Raw genomic sequence first — 18282 nt, forward strand, 5'->3', positions numbered from 1 at the left:
GAAGGGGTTAGTTTAAAAGAAGTGTTTATCGTTTTCGTTTCTTCTTATGTTGGAAGATGAATGATAGTGATTTTTAAAATTCATTTTTAAATACATATTACAGTTTTAAGAGTATCAATTGGAATATAAAGCTTTAAGCTGTCAATTATTTTACAATGATCTATAGTTTGAATGTAATCCCAATACTGATTCTATCACAGCAATTTGAAGAATCTTGGAAAATATTTTGGAAAACTCATAAAGCCCGATTTCGTGACTTACTATATGCTCCTATCATGAACACAGTGAGGTATTGGCAGAACAGAGACAAATAGGTGAGCAATGGACTCAGACTTACATGGAAAATGTAGGTTCAATAAAGGCTCCAGAAAAATCCCCGAGTGTGGAACGGAAAGTGTTTTCAACAGTGGCGTGGCTCAGTAGATTAAACCTCTGCCTTTGGCTCAGGTCATCATCTAGGGGTCCAGGGACTGAGCCCAGCATCAGGCTCTCTGCTCAGTGAGGAGCCTGCTTCTCCCTGCCCCTCTGCCTGCCTCTCTCCCTACTTGTGATTTCTCTCTCTGTGTCAAATAAATAAATAAAAACTTTAAAAAAAAAACAAACAGTGGCACTGGAACAGATAGATATCTCTCTGAAAAATCATGAACCTCAATATCTACTTATATTTATACATGTGAACTAATTTGAGATAGATCATAAGTGAAAATGTGGAGGTTGGCAGCATTTCCTTAGGACACAGAAATTACTAATAATTCATTGAAAATGGATAAAAGAATTGCATTAACCTGAAAGGCGAATCGTGAAACACTTTTATAAAAAAACATTTGGGAACTGGAAAAAGAAAGGCATAAGAAGCTTTCTGTGGTAAGGAAAATGTTTTCTGGGATATTGGTTACATAGGTGTGAACATTGTTTGAAACTCATATGACTTTGCAGATTACTTCTATACACTGCATTTTACATAAATCCTAACCCAATAAAAGAGTAACATATAGAAAGTGCTGTTCATTTTGTGATGATTTCTTAAATGTATGTTCATCTAAGAACACAAGTGAATGAAAAGAAACACACTAGAAATAAAAAGAATTGTATTCAGATTAACACTGTGAAAAAGAAAAACACCAGTAAACTAAACACAATAGTATCAAGAAGAGGATAACCAAATGGCAAAGAAACCCATAAAAAGATACTCAGCTTCATTACTATTACTATTATTATTATTATTACTTCTACTACTACCTCTACTGAAGTGTAATTGACAATGTTAAATTACTTTCAGGTATACAACATACTGATTCAGCAATTCCGTATAGAATTCAGTGCTCAACCCGACTAGTGCCGTCAACATCCATCTCCATAAATTATTATTCACCATATTTTCTATACTGTATTTTCCATATCCATGACTGAATTATTTTATAAGTAGGAGTTTTTACCTCTTAATCCCTTTATCTATTTTGCCTATCCCACACCCATCTTCCCTCTGGAGGCCACAGTTCATTCTCTGTATTTAAAGCCTGTTTGCTCTTTTTTTTAAATTCCACATATAAGTGACATCATATAGTATTTGTACTTCCTTGGTTTACTCGCTTACCATAATGTTCTCCAGGGCCACTGACATTGTTGCAAATGGCAAGATCGCATTCTTTTTATATGGCTGAATAGTATTCCATTGTATATATACTTACCACATCTTCTTTAACCATGCATTTTTCAAGGGACATTTGGGATGCTTCCATATCTTGACTATTGTAAATAATACTGCACTAAACATAGGGGTGCAAGTATCATCAGGATTGGTGTTTTATTTTCACTGGATAACGACCCAGTCATGGAAATACTGGATCAAATGCATTTCTATTTTTATTCCACTAGGTATCCTTTATGTTTTGTTGATGATTTGCTTCTCTATGCAAAGTCTCTTTATTTTTATATACTCTCAGTAGCTTATTATTGTTTTGGTTTTCCTTGCCTAGGGAGACATGTCCATAAATATTATATCCAAGATATATAAATAACCAAGATATTACTGCCTTTGCTTTCTTTTAGGAGTTTCATGGTTCAGATCCCAAATTTATTTATTTATTTATAGATTTTTAAAAAAATTATTTATTTGACAGAGAGAGAGATCACAGGTAGGCAGAGAGAGAGGCGGAAGCAGGCTCCCTGCTGAGCAGAGAGCCCAATATGGGGCTCCATCCCAGGACCTTGGCCCGAGCTGAAGACAGAGGCCCTAACCCACTGAGCCACCCAGGTGCCCCTCAGATCCCACATCCAAATCTGTAAACTATTTTGAGTTTATTTTGGTGTAGTATTAAAAAAGTAGACCAGGGGCGCCTGGGTGGCTCAGTGGGTTGAGCCTCTGCCTTCCGCCTAGGTCATGATCTCATGGTCGTGGGATCAAGCCCCGCATCAGGCTCTCTGATCAGCAGGTAGCCTGCTTCCCCCTCTCTCTTTCTGCCTGCCTCTCTGCCTACTTGTGATCTCTGTCAAAAAAAAAAAGTAAATAAAATCTTAAAAAAAAAAAGTAGGCCAGTTTCATTCTTTTGCATGTAGCTTCTCAGTTTTCCTAACACCATCTTTTGTACATGTATATTCTTGCTTCCTTCATAAATTAAATGACCATCTAGGTATGGGTTTATTTTTGAGCTTTCTATTCTATTCCATTGATTGAAGTGTCTATTTTTGTGCCAGTACCATCGATTGCTTTGAGTTGTATGGGCATTTTAACAACATTAAGTCTTCCATTCTATTAGTATGGTTTACCTTTTTATTTGTTTGTGTCATCTTCAGTTTCTTAGTTTTCAGAGTGTAGGTTTTCAAGCTCCTTGGTTAAATTTATTCCTAGATATTTTATTCTTTCTTATATAATTGTAAACTGGATTGTTTTCTTAATTTCTCATTATGCTGTCTTGTGAGTAACCATACAGAAACACAACAGATACCCATACATTAATTTTGTATTCTGCAACTTTACTGAATTCATGTATCAGTTCTAATAGTTCTTCTTTGGAGTGTGTAGGGTTTTGTATATATAGAATCATATCCCCTGAAGATAATGTGTTTTCCTTCTTCCTTATCAGTTTGGGTACCTTTTATTCTTGCTGAACTGCTGTGGCTAAAACTTCCAGAACTATGTTGAATGTAAGTGGTGAGAGTAGACATCTTTGTCTTGTTCCTGATCTTAGGGAAAAAGCTCTCAGCTTTTCATCATCAAGTATGCTGTTAGCTGTGGGTTTTTCATACATGGCCCTTAGTGCATTGAGGTATGTTCCCTCTAAATCCACTTACTGTATTTTGTGAAGACTTTTTCCTGCTTCTGTTGAGATGGTGCTATGTTTTTATCATTTTGTGAATTGAATGTTTCACATTGATTGATGTATTGACCCACCCTTGCATCTCTGGAGTAAATTGCATGGTTATGGTGAATGACTTGTTTAAATGTATTGGTGACTTTGGCCTACTAATAGTTTGTTGAAAATTTTTTCTTCTATGTTCAACAGACACATTCACCTATACTTTCTTTCTTTCTTTTTTTTTTTTTTTTTGTAATGTCTTTTCTGGTTTTATTATTGGGGTCATGTCTGCCTCGTAGAATGAATTTGGAAGTTTAAAAGGATATTCAATCTAATTAGCAACTAGGATAATGGATAGTAAAACTAAATGAGATGGCATTACATTCCTAGAAGATGCACAATGGTTTTTTATGGGTGCAGATTGGACAAAGCCATGTGCTGGTGAGGATTACCAAGAGTAGGGCTTCTCAGAGTCTGCTTGCATGAACATAATTTTGTTAAGCCCCTCTGAAAAACAACTGTATATTGTTTACTGTAGTTAAACATTTACATATCCTAATATCTAGCAGTTCCAAATCTTAGAATATACTCTGCTGAAACTCTTGCACATAGGCACCAGGGACTGATGCAAGGAAATGTATGGCAGCATTATTCTTAGCAGGGAAACACTCAGTGCAACCCAAAAAGCTAACAGTGGACTGGATAAATAATTGATGGTATTTGCAAATGCTGGAATATCATGCCTTTGGTGTTTAGCTTCGAGAGCTGAATGTTTCGTTTGACTAAAATTTCAAAGTTTGAATGCTCTGAGCATAGCTTCTGGTTTTCTTCTTATCCCAGAGTAACGGACTCTCACTTTTTATCCTCTCCATTATTCTTAGATTTTATTTATATTCAAGTTAACATGGTGTGTTATTAGTCTGAGGTAGAATGTAGTAATTTGTCTGTTGCATATAACACCCAGTGTTCATTCCATCAAGTGCCTTCTTCAATGCCCATCACCCAGTGACCCCATCCCCCCCCCCGCCTTCCCTCCAGCAGCCGTCAGTTTGTTCCCTGTAGTTAAGTGTCTCTTCTGCTTTACCTCCTTCTCTGATTTTTATTTTTCCTTCCCTTCCCCTGTGTTAATCAGTTTTTTTAATCCAAGTGCAGAATTGCCTTCAACTCACTGAAATAACCCAAATGTATTTTTATGAGCTCTTCAGTACCAACTTTTGTGTAGTTCTGTAGCATCGTATAAAGTTCAGGAAAAGTCTTTTGCAAGTTTTCTTGCCTGTTGCCAAAATGTTGGTGTCCATCAATTTTTTTCTTTCTGTTTCATCATCTCTCTGTTCTCCATGTCGCTCATGGTTAATCTAATCCATGCCCGAAGCTCTAGCATTTATGTTCCACTATGTACAGAACTGATACTTCTCTGCACAGAGATTTCTGTAGCTTCACGGCATTACATCATTTAATCTATCATCTACATCGACGCTTGAAAGAATGACTGAAAAGCAAATACAAGCCACAGCTTTTAGGGCAGACAGAGATGCCTATCATTCTACTAATATTCAGCTACCTTTTGATAGTTCTATTTTAATGTCTCACAGCCCCTGAAAATTTTGGCTGAACTTACCTTCTTTTGAGTCAAGCCAGCTTTTTAAATTTTTCCATTCACACTGCTTTATCTCTGAAGTCAGAAAGCCAATACCATTCCCACTTTCTTCTTCTTCTCTCTCTTCACATTATCTCTGATACTGAGCATTTATAGAAAACTTTAAAAATATCTCCTAAATCTTTTTATTCCTCTCCACCCCTATTGTAACTAGTTCCAATTTTTCTTACCCTCTTGTATCAGAGCAGACCTACTAGACTCTTTTCTGTTCCTCATTTCATATTCCAAGCCCATCTCCCTACTGCCTAGGAATTAACTTCTAAACACCAAACTCTGTCCTGTGATGCCCTTTATTCACCGCAGTTTGACTTAAAAAAAAAATTGATCCCATAGTACTTTTAATTAAATTAATTAATTTGTTAATTATTTGTAGTTTCGGGAGTAGAACTGAGTGATCATCATGCCCTTTGACTGTAAGATGAAATTTTTGAAGTCTTTTTATTCTCATTGCTAGTCCGTCTAGGGGTCTCTCTCTCTCTCTTTCTGTGTCTCTGTCTCTGACCCCACATTCAGCATTAAAGGGAAATACACATAACCCAATTCATCATGCCTCCTTCATGTTTTTTGACTTCATGATTTTCTGAAATATTTCACGTGCATTTGATTGCGGTTAAGTTGAAAGATTCAGGAGTCAAACACCTTTATTGTTTTCCTCATTTCCTCTCAGACTTGAGACAAAGCCAAGGTATATCCCAAGTCAAAGGCTAAATACATTATGCTAGGTTTTGCGTTATTTTATAATATTTATGTCCTCCAAATTCTTACATTGTACTATGTTATTCCTAGGTATTTTTATTGTTATTAACATATAAAAATCTTAATTTTATTCTCTATTTCTTATTGCAAAATGCTAGAAATTGTTATTTGGATCCAAGCTAATATATTTTATTTTTAATGTTACTAAATGTTATAATTAGAGCCAATTAGAGGTGAAGGGTTATTATTGTTCAAGATTTGTATGTATTTCAATTTAAAGCATATAACTCTTGAGATAGAGGGTGTATCCCATATAAGAAAAAAAGAAATATGGGTGTCTGGGTGGCTTACTCAGTTGTGTATCTGACTCTTGATCTCAGGGTCATTAGTTCAAACCCTCTCTTGGGCTCCATACTGGGTGTGGAGTCTAGGGAAATTTAAAAAAGGAAAAGAAAAAACAGCAAACAGCCAATGTTAACTTCATTTATATTTGAGGCCGAAAGTCACAAAAATGTGACATTCTAGGATATATAAAAGAGGATATCAACATGATATATGAATAGACAATTAATATTGGTTATGGCATAAATCTAGATAAAGAACCAACTGCCTATAATTAAAGTATAATCAATGAAACTAGGATTAAGTGATGGTACAAATAAATGTGATTGATATGAAGGACTGGGAGAAGTGAAAGTAATAAAAATCTGAATACAAAGTACAAAAAATAATTTTGAGAAGATTCCTCCTAAAAGTGAATGTAAAATGCAGTTTTCTTATTTTTAGTGGTGGTAAATTCAATGAAGAATGAAAATGGGGAAAAATTTACTAGCATTAATTAATTAATCAAGATAGATTTATTCCTGTGTTGCAAGGATGATTGAATATTTGCAAATCAATCGATGTGATACAAAAATAAGAGAAAGGATAAGAACCATATGATTATTACAATAGATGGTAGGAAAAGTATTCGACAAATACCACATCCATTCATGATGAATAACATCATGAATAAGCATAACATCATCATCCTTAATGGGGAAAAACCAACACCCTTTCCCCTAAGATAGAAACAAGACAAGGACGCCCACTCTCATCACTTTTCACTCAACATAGTATTGGAAGTCCTAGCCACAGCAATCAGGACTTTTAGCAATCAGACAACAAAAGGAAATAAAAGGCATCTAAATCGGCAAGGAAAGAGTAAAATTTCACTTCTTGGGATGGTGTGATACTAGATATAGAAAACTGTAAAGAGTCCACCAGAAAACTACAAGAACTGATAAATGAATTCAGTAAAGTTGCAGGATACAAAATCAATGTACCAAAATCTGTTGCATTTCTATACATTAATAATGAAGCAGCAGAAAGAAATCAAGAAAACAATCCCATTTACAATTGCAAGGAAAAGAATAAGATAACTAGGAACAAATCTAGCCAGAGAGGTGAAAGATCTATATTCTGAAAACTATAAAACACTGGTGAAAGAAATTTGAAGATGACTAAAAAAGAAATGTACTCCTAGATTAAAGACATTCTGTTAACTCGTCTATATTATGGGATTTAGTCCTGGGAACAAGTGCTGTTCAAAACGTGCCTATATTATAAAATCTTTAAAAAAAAAAAAAAATATATTATGTACACACAGTCAATGCAGTCACTATCAAAATATCAGCACCATTTTTTACAGAACTAGAACAAACAATTTTAAAAATTTATATGGAATGGGGATGCTACCTGGGTGGCCCAGTCAGTTAAGCATCTGCCTTTGGCTCAGGTCATGTGGGATCGAGTCCTGCATTGGGCTCTTTGTTTGGTGGGGAGGCTGCTTCTCTCTCTGCCTGCCACTCCCCCTGCTTGTGCTTGTTGCTCTCTCTTTCTCTCTCACACACAAATAAATATATAAATAAAATCTTAAAAAAATAAAATAAAATTTGTATGGAACCAGAAAAGATCACGAATAGTTAAACCAATCTTAAAAAGGAAAAGCAAAGCTAAAGGTGTCACAATTCTAGACTTTAAGTCATATTAAAAAGCTAAAGCAAACAAACACTATGGTACTGGTACAAAGATAGACACAAAGATCAATAGAACAAAATAGAAAACCAAGAAATAAACTCACAGCTGCATGGTCAATTAGTTTTTGACCAAGCAGAAAAGAACATCCAATGGGAAAAATTCTCTTCAACAAATGGTGTTGAGAAAACACAACAGTAATGTACAAAAAAAAAAAAAAAAAAAAAAAAGAAAGAAAGAAAGAAAAGAAACTGGACCACTTTCTTACACCATACACAAAAATAAATTCAAAATGGCTTTAAGACCTAAATGTAAGACCTGAAACTATATCAATGCTGGAGGAGAGCACAGGAAGTAACATGTTAGACATCAGCTACAGCAAGTATGTTCTAGATAGGTCCCCTGAGGCCAAGGAAACCATAGTAAAAACAAACTATGGAAACCACATAAAAAAATTTTTAAAAATTTAAAAATTAAAAAAAAAAGAAAGAAAGAAAGAAAGGAAGAAACCACATCAAAACAAAAGGTTGTTTTTTGGATTTTAAGTTGGATAAGTTCTTCATATATTTTGCATACTAGGCCTTTACCTGATAAAACATTTGCAAATACCTTCTCCCACTTTGTAGGTTGTCTTTTGGTTTTGTCAGCTGACAAAATACAGCATCCTTTCCTGATGAAAACTCTCCACAGTGTATGGATAGAGGGCAGCATACCTCAATATCATAAAAGCCATACGTGAAAAGCTCACAGCAAGTATCATTCTGAGTGGGTAAAAACTGAGAGCTTTTCCCCTAAGGTCAGGAACACAACAGGGATGTCCACTCTCACCAGTGTTCAAATAGCACTCGAGGTCCTAGCCTCAGCAATGAGACAACAAAATGAAATCAAAGACATCGGGGGCACCCGGGTGGCTCAGTCATTAAATGTCTGCCTTTGGCTCAGGTCATGATCTCAGGGTCCTGGGACCGAGCCCAGCATCAGGCTCCCTGCTCAGCGGGGAGTCTGCTTCTCCCCTCCCCCTGCTCATGCTTGTCTTCTCTCTCTCTCTTTCTCTCTGAAATAAGTACATCTGAATAAAGAATAATGGTCCTGGGTTGCTACTACTTGAAAACTTGTTTTATAAAATTTGTTTTTTAATCCATTTGTTTCTTTTATGCCACTGCCCAAAGGGATAGTTGACAGTTGTTTTTATACTGGATAGCCACATAATTTTTGTTCTAAATTCCAATTATTTTACCATCTTTTAAAAATAAAATTCAGTTATTTTTGCTTTTGTATTCCACAGGCTCTAACCATAGCATCCTAGTTATCAGGAAAGTTATCCTTTGTCCAAGCTACTTCTCTCAGGCCCAATGTTCTTCTTAGATTTTGGGTTATGTTTAAGATCTAGAAATTTGACATGCCTTTTTTTTTTTTTTTTTTTTTTTGAAGTTCTCATTCTTTTTTTTTTTTGGATTTACCAAATTTAAGTCATTTATTAATGGACATTTTAATTATTTCCAACCATTTGCTATTCTAAAATTTTTTTTTTTTTTTTTTATCTTTTGTATGTAGCTTAAAGCCTAGCCTTTTCAGTGACTCAGCAAAATACAATTTAAAGTTGAGACTAAACATCTTGTCATGTAACTCTTTTATTCCAAAACTTTTTTTGTAACTCCTCCTAGGTGTCAGCTTTTGCTCTAACTATTAACTCATTTAATCCTCATAAGTATTCAGTAAAGGAATTATTATCATCCACAGTTTATCAGTGAGAAAATAGAGCCACAGAAAGGCATAGTGAATTGCTTCCTAATCGTACAACTAGTCAATACAATAAATAGGATTTGTACCCAGACATTTCAGATCCAGGGTTGGGGTTCTTAATCATGCTATGGTATTGCCCTAGATACAGGTGAAGCAGCATTTAGGTAAACATTTATTTTCTGAAATGCCCATACTGGTAAACAAAATAAAATGAAAATAAGTGAACTGAGCAACCAACTGTAGTTAGGGCAATAAAATCAATCCAAAGGAAGGATAACAAAGCATAATCAGGGTAGAAACAAATAAAAACTAGACCCCCCCCCCCAAAAAAAGAAGCACTAATAAAGTAATGTAAGACCTTGATCTTTGGTCAGAGCAGGGGAATGCTAAACCCTCAGATAAGAGAGTACCTAAAGAAAAAGAAAGCATATAGCATAATAAGTCAATCAGAGACAGACAATTATCATAGGATCTCCCTGATATGAGGAAGTGGAGAGGCAATGTGAGGGGTTTGGGGCAGGAAAAGAATAAGTGAAACCAGATGGGATCAGGAGGGAGACAAACCATAAGAGACTCTTAATCTCTCAAAACAAACTGAGGGTTGTGGGGGGGAGGTGGGTAGGGAGAGGGTGGTGGGATTATGGACATTGAGGAGGGGATGTGCTATGATGAGTGCTGTGAAGTGTGTAAACCTGGCGATTCACAGACCTGTACCCCTGGGGCTAATAATACATCATATGTTTATAAAAAAATTATTAAAAAAAGAAAAAGCATAAATCACAAAATGAGAAATGCTAATCAAATAACCACATGCACACACACGCACACAAAAGCTGGTTAAAACAATCCTATTGATTAACTACAGAAATAGATTTTAGAATATGAATAGAATATATCTTTGTTAGTACACAGAATTACCAAAACTGACCTCAGAAGACAAAATACAAACTCACCAATCACCATAAATAAAACAGAGAAAATTGTTGAAAAGCTACTCTTTGGGAGAGCAACAATCCCAGTTGTTTTAATGACAATTCTATTAAACTTCTAAGAAATAAAAATTTCAGTGGTATTTAAAGTATTTGCAAGGAAAGTTTTATAAATTTTTTGATGATGCCCTCATGACATTGACATCCAAACCCAACAAAAAGAGCACAAATCAGACAACTACAAATGGTTTTTACCATTTTTTAGAATGCTTTTTAATGAAGTGGGGCTTCTTCCAAGAATTTGAGAATTATTCAAATAATTCTCTGCATTAATTAAAAAAAATGATTTCTATCTCCATAGATGTTAAAAAGGCACTTTGTAAATTTAACATCAGCCATTGGTTGCAAACTTGTAAAAATGAAGCAGTGTATTATGAAAAATTTCCGTCCCCACCCTGGGAGAGTACCTCGGAGTGTTCATGTGCTGCTTGTGGGGCATCCAGACTCATCTGCTTGCAGGAGAGTTCTCTTTCCTTGTTGGCTGTCCCTCAAGTTATGCTTCTCTCCTCTGTTCTTCTGGAACACTCACTCGTATCCTTCACAATGGGTTTAAATTTTGATAAAACCCAGGAATAGACATTGACCAAGAAGCTATGACTCTGTGCCACTGGAAAATATTATTGAATCAAGGCATGAGGAGCAAAACTCTAAAGAAAGACAGGATGAAACCATCAAGGTCCACTGTCTTCTCAGTAAATTACCCTGCTTCAGTACTGGGAACATGAGGACCCACACCTCTACCTGGTTTTTGAGCTTTCTGTGATGTGCCCCACGTCATTCTTTCCAAGCTTGCCATATTCCTTACTGTTTCTGTGGGTCTGTTCCTATTCCTTCACTTCTCTTTATTCAGCTTTTAACCACACAACTTCTAAACATTGTGCATAACGCAGCATTTGCAGTACCTCCTAACTGTAACATTTGGTGGATGAAACCAACACACATCATTCCTTTTCTTCCTTGATTGCCTGGTGGTTCTGTGTTGTCAACCCCCACTTGGGAAGTATATATATATTTTTTAAGATTTCATTTATTTATTTACAGACATAGATCACAAGTAGGCGGTGAGGCAGGCGTGGGGGGGGGGGGAACCGGCTCCCCGCTGAGCTGAGAGCCCCTATGCGGGGGCTCCATCCCAGGACCCCGAGATCATGACCTGAGCCGAAGGCAGAGGCTTTAACCCACTGAGCCACCAGCCGCTCGGGAAGTATATTTCAAAACTATTGAATGAAATCTTGTATTTCCTACACCAAAGGCTTAAAGAAAACATACTGTGTTAAATATTCTGGTTTTCCCCAGCGTATAGTAGCATTCATTTACTATGATTTATCTCTGTGTCTTTGTGATTTTGAAGATCTATCATTAAACATTGTTTATTATTTTTAATGTTTATATCCTTAATCTCAGGATTAAGGAAGTGGAGGCATATCATAGGTACATTTTATGAAGAAATCTGTGCATGCGTGCTTTTTCACTACACAGCTTGTGTCATCTACTGGGCACTTGGTCCTGAGGGCATTTTTTCATTTCAGGTACCATGTCACCATTTCAGGTACCATGTGGGTGATACTTCTGTGGTTTGCTGGCAAAACCCTTTACATATTGGGCTTAAGAGTATGTGGATTTATATTTCTGCATATTTGTTCATTTCAGTGATGTTTACCCCTGATTCTGTTAGATCGGTACAGTGCTTTCTTAGATGATTACAACTTCCCTTCTGCAGCTAGAACGTGCTGCGAAAAGGTTCTCCTGGGCTAAGCATGCTACACTTAAGTGTACTAAAGTCCACTTTCCTACTAACGGAACTTTGTAAAAGCTTCTCCATGTTCTCAACTTCTGTGCCTTGTGCACACCGGGTGATCTCTATCTGCTGGATTTGCTCTTTATTTGGCCCAATTTTCCTTGTGTTAATCAGTTACTCTCAGTCACATGGCTTTGCTAATTTTTTCTCTTTATTCTTTTTATTATTTGGACTGATGTTTTAAAAGACCATGTCCTAGAGGCCCCTGGGTGGCTCAGCGGGTTAAAGCCTCTGCCTTCAGCTCAGGTCATGATCTCAGGGTCCTGGTATCAAGCCCCGCATTGGGCTGTCTGCTCAGCAGGGAGACTGCTTCCTCCTCTCTCTCTGCCTGCCTCCCTGCCTAGTTGTGATCTCTCTCTGTAACAAATAAATAAATAAAATCTTTTAAAAAACTAAATAAAAAATAAAATACAGGTCCTATGTAGGGCTTTATTCTAGTTTTTTCCCCCACCATCTCATCCATTTATTATAGTGCATCTTTTGTTTCACTGTGATTTATTATCGTCTCAGATTTCTCCCAAGCCTTGAGTTTGAGCTCTTATCCTCAACTGTGATAACTTATGGACGGAAACGTGACCACTAGATGAGTGGAGAACATTCATCTGTGACTACAACATATTAATTTGTGTATTCAGTTTTTCACATATGACAGATACAGTATGAATCATTCTCATTTTGATGTTTAATGTGTTACCATTTTTCATTGAATCATAAATGATACATAATTACACATGTTATTAATTACCTCCAATTGTTTAATTTATTTCTTAGCAAGTGAGAACAAGTGCAAAATAGAAGCTCATTATTCAGAATAATAAGTGCTATCTATGAAAGTCTATCAATTTCTGATCTGTTCATCTCCTTCTCTCCTATTAGATATCATTTTATGAGAACAGCCTAACGATCTGTTAGGATCTTGCAGCTTTGTATACATATCACTTCTTACCCATTGTTTGATCACATTTGTATGGATTTTTACAATAATACATTTCTCAAGAGGGAAAACCAGTATGTTGTTTCTGTTTATGAACAGAATGTAATATGATCTTTAGCTTGTAAAATTGTGATACATTTTTCTTCTTGTCCCCATAAAGATGAGCATTTCTTACACTACTTTAGCCAAGGGCCTCACCAACAGTGAGTTCTGATAAATTCTGGTTTTAGCAACAGCCATGAGCTTTCCAAAGCAGTATGTTTAACTGTAAGCACAATATACAGAGGATAGCTAGAGTTTGCTCATCATGTGAACAGAAACTTCATATCCGTTAGAAAGCTGCTCTTGACTTCTTTCTACTCCCCAGCTCCTGGTGACCACCGTTCTGTTTTCTGCTTCTGTACATGAACCTCAGATAAGTGGAATCTTGAGTATTTTTCCTTATGTGTCTGACTTCCTTCACTGAGCATAATGTTCCCAAGATTCATCCCTGTTGCACATACAAGGATTTCCTGCTTTTTATGGCTGATTAATATTCCATCGTGTGTATATACCACGCTGTCCTTCCTCCCTCCCTCCCTCCCTCTCTTTCTCACTCTCTTTCTTTCCCTCCTTCCTTCCATGCATTCTCACTCCCTCCCTTCCTTATTTTTCATTTTCTTTCTTTTCTTTCCTTCTTTCTCCCTCTCTCCATTCCTTCCTTTCCTCCACTCCTCCTTCAGTCCACTTGTCTTTCCTTCTTTTTGACAACGTTGGAGATCTACCCTCCAAGATCTACCATCTAAGCAGATCTGTATGTAAATCTGTATGTGAATGACAAATGTGTAATACATGGTTGCTAACTAGCATCACATTGCTATAGGTGACCTCTCCAGAACTTGTCAAACTGCAGCCTTGGATCCTTTAGCCAGTATCAGTCGATGTCCTCCTTTTGGTCCCTGGCAACTGCCATGATAGTCTCTGGTTCTATGAATTTGATTGGTTTTGATTTCACATATATGTGAGGTGATGCAGTACTCATCTTTCTCTGTCTGGCATATTTCACTAAGCACGGTGTCCTCCAGGTTCATCCACTTTCTTGTGCATGGAAGGATCTCCTTTAAGGCTGAATAATATTCTTCTATGTGCTTTTTTTTTTTAATCCTTTCATCCACTGATGAATATTTAGTTCATGTTTATACTTTGGCTTCTGTGAATAATGCTGCAGTGAACATGGGTGTGCAGATTTCTCCTAGATACTCATTTCATTTCCTTTATATGTGTACCTAGAAGTAGGACTACTGGATCACAAGGTAGTTGTATTTTCAATTTTTTGCAAGAACTTCCATACTAATATACCTCATGGTTGTAACGGTTTCCATCCCCACCAAAAGTGTACAAGAGGTTCCTTTAATTCCACAAACTCACCAATATTTGTTACCTTGGTCATTTTTATAGTAGCTGTCTTTACTGGTGTACGGTGATATCTCGCTGTGGTTTTGATTGGCATTTCCCCGATGGTTTTTGATGTTGAACAGCTTCTTAACTATCGGTTGGCCATTTCTGTGGCTTCTTTGCAGAAAAGTCTATCCAAATCTTTTGGCCATTTTAAAAGAGGGTTGTTTGGATTCTGCTTTTTGAGTTGTAAGAATTCCTTAAATATTTTTGGAAATTAACCTCTTATCAGAGAGGTGGTTTGCAGATACTTTCTCCCATTCTGTTGGATGTCTTTTCACTCTGTTGAATACTGTTATTTGCATAAATATGCTTTGATAAAATCCCACTTGCCTATTTTTATTTTCATTACCTGTGCTTTTGATGTCACATCCAAAACAAAACAAAACAAAACACATGTTGCCTAGATCAGAATCAAGGAGCTCTTTTCCTTATGTTTTCTTTTAGGAGTTCATAATTTTGCATCTTATATTTAAGCCTTCAGATGGAGTTGATGCTTGAGTATGGTATAAGATAAAGTTGGATTTCCTTTTATCATATGTAGATCCAGTACTTGCAGACTAGAGAATAAAAGGATTTATCAAGGTAGGAAGACTAATATGAGCAAAGACCTTGACACATTCCACACTTGTTGTTAAATTATATATTTAACTTTCGGGCCCTGATACACACTTAAGTTACTGTATTTGTACTTCTGGTCTCACAAAAATGACCATGATATATTCATTCAAGTTTGCTAATCTTTGTTGTTGGCACCTGTGTTTCTCTTGTAAACTCAGGATAAGTTCTATTTTTTTTTTTAAGCTCTTAGTCATTCCTCCAGTTCCTGCTGAAATACTACATTCTTCAGAAATCCTTCCATAACTTAGTCATTATTCTTGCTCTTTAAACATCCTGTAATATATTGATTTTTTTTTTTATTTTTTTGCCTCTGTGTTTGGTCTTCACAGCTCGATTGCAAGACCTTGTATTGGCAGGTCCATAAATTACACGTTTTTATATTCTACCAGGTCCTCCATAGAGTAAATACTGTAATAATATTAATCACAATAACTAGCTTTTATTACCTTCTTATTGCATGCCAGAGAATAGTGAAAAATTTCTGGTGGATTGTTACAAATGAGTAACGTGAAAGGGCACTTACTTTATGAATTGGACAATAAAAATTAAACGCTTGGACAGCTTCCAGGAGTTGCCAGTTAGAATCCTATGAATACCGCATGGCTGTTTATACGGACTAATGGACAGATTATACTTCATGGAAAACAGGAGCATTCTCATCCCTGTGCTGCAGTTGTGGGTGAGGTAGCTGGCTTTCATAGATCTGTAGCCTCTACCTATTCATATCCATCAGCTGTATGTTGTCTCCCCAGACCTTGGATAAGGAAAGTTAAACTCCATGTGTAACAGAGAATTTCTCTTCTTCTTTTCTATCTTCTGGTACAGCTGTGCCAACAATGCTGACTAGGAGAAAGCTGTGCCCAGATTCTGCTCAGAAGATACCATGATCTTTACATCTGCACATATGTGTAAGGTGTAAGGACTTTGTCTTTACTTAGCTGACAGCATAGCTCATGTACGCAGAGGCAAATGTGAACCCTACCTATATGCCACAAGAAGGTAATCAGAGGCTGAACTTATGCTAACACTGCATGTGTCTAAGCTCAGGCCTACTGGAGCCAAGGCAGTGTGGGTACTGGGCAGATAAAAAGAATGTACAGAAGCTGCTGGACTCTGTCTGGTGGGTCTCAACTCACTGAAAGCATCTTATATCAATTAGATCAACTGAGTAAGAAGAAACAATTAGAAATTGTCTCCATTAATTCAAACTGTGTTTCATTGCTCACAAAAGATCGGTTTCCTTAGTAGGTGATGCTGTGTTTTGAGAACGTGAAGCAAAATTACCTTCTTCCCATACTGAAATGGTGTGGAAATCCGATGATTTCTGAGTGCTCAGACCAGTGCCAGAAGCAGACTGTCAAAAACAAGAAAATTACAGAAAATATCCTGTAGGAAACATTACCTTTGTTTTGACATCTGTTAATATAGATAGATAAAAAATATAACACATATTTGGGGGGGTGGTTTTGGTTTATTTTGCTGGGGAGAGGAAGTCACTTATTAAAACTTTTTATTGAAACATTTTGGGAAAAACCATTTCATCTTTCTTCATAAAGCTCTTTTTATAGCAACTTGTGTTGCCATCTTAAAGCAATGGGAAATATGTTTGGTATTCAGATCACACGAAGGCTACTAGAAGAGAAGGACCTTTGCTCTACCTATGATTTACAGAGTGACAGCCTACCCCAAAACACAACAGCTTACAATACCCACCAGTCTATTCTGTACCTGACACGTTGGTGGGTCAGGAATTGAGGCAGGGCTCAGCCAGGTGGTAGCTCTGTTCCATGTGTCATCAGAGGTCCTGGAATTCTGTATATCTTCTTTCTTTGTCTTGCTCTCTAAAAGTCATAAGGTTTGCATTAAATGGATTAAGTTACACATAAATTAATGACTTGGTGCTTGTTTTATATCAGACACAGCTGTAGGTACTAGAGAAAATAGAAGAGTCAAACAAAATTTGTGTGCTCAAAACCTTGAACAGTATGGAGATTGGGGATGCTGACCCTCTAGGCTGTTGGAAGTTCACATATAACTTGGGCTCCCCGCTCCCCCAGAAACCTAACTAATAATAGCCTACTCTTTGGATAACATAAATAGATGACAAGAACATTTTACATATCACATGTATTATATACTGTATTCTTACAATAAAGTTGAAGAATATGTTAAGAACATGATATGGCTGAGAAAATAAATTGACAGTACTATCCATATTTACCGTAAAAGAAAACTGTGTACGCATGGACTTGGGTAGCTGAAATGCGTTTCATGCAGCATCATCTGTATAATGAATAAGACAGATATATAATTTGTTAATAATATAACATGGTGACAGATTTTTTTTTTTTACCTCTTAGACCTTACTTGTATATTTAATTAAGCTATAGGGGAAAAAAATGAAATGTTAATGGTAACATCAAACATGAAAGTTTTCAATTTTTGTTAATAAATAATCTTTTATATGTCTTTTAATTAGAAAAAATTATTTGGCCAGTGGTAGTTGGTCTGAGTTTCACAATTTGTAGAATTGAACACTGAACCTGCTTAATTTTTTCTGTGTCAGTTAATGTTAGACCTTTCTTGATACTTCGCTATCAAAAGTAATGATGAAAAAAATTTAGAGCAATTAACTCTTTGATAATTATTTCCAAAGTTATACTCATTGATTTTTTTTTTAAAGATTTACTTATTTATTTGACAGAGAGCATAAGTAGGCAGAGTGGCAGACAGAGGGAGAGGGAGAAGCAGGCTCTCCACTGAGCAGGGAGCCCAGTGCAGGGCTTGATCCCAGGACCCTGGGATCATGACCTGAGCCGAAGGCAGCCACTTAACCAAGTTAAGCCACCCAGGTGCCCCCATTAATATTTTTAATTTTACACTATTTAATACCCTCTCTCATAATATTAAACCATAATATTAAATCATAATCAATAAATTTAACAAACACAAAGACTTTCAGAGTGTTGCCAGGTCTTAAGACATGTTATTAGGCTATAACCATTATTAATTCAACTTCTAAATCATATGTATTATTAAATGTTTCAATATTACTCTTTCTTTGGGACACTGGGAAATTATATTCAAAAATAATTAGG

This window comes from Mustela putorius, unplaced genomic scaffold (assembly GCF_011764305.1).
Source record: "Mustela putorius furo isolate JIRA1106 unplaced genomic scaffold, ASM1176430v1.1 tig00003923_pilon_pilon_pilon, whole genome shotgun sequence".
NCBI lineage: Eukaryota > Metazoa > Chordata > Mammalia > Carnivora > Mustelidae > Mustela > Mustela putorius.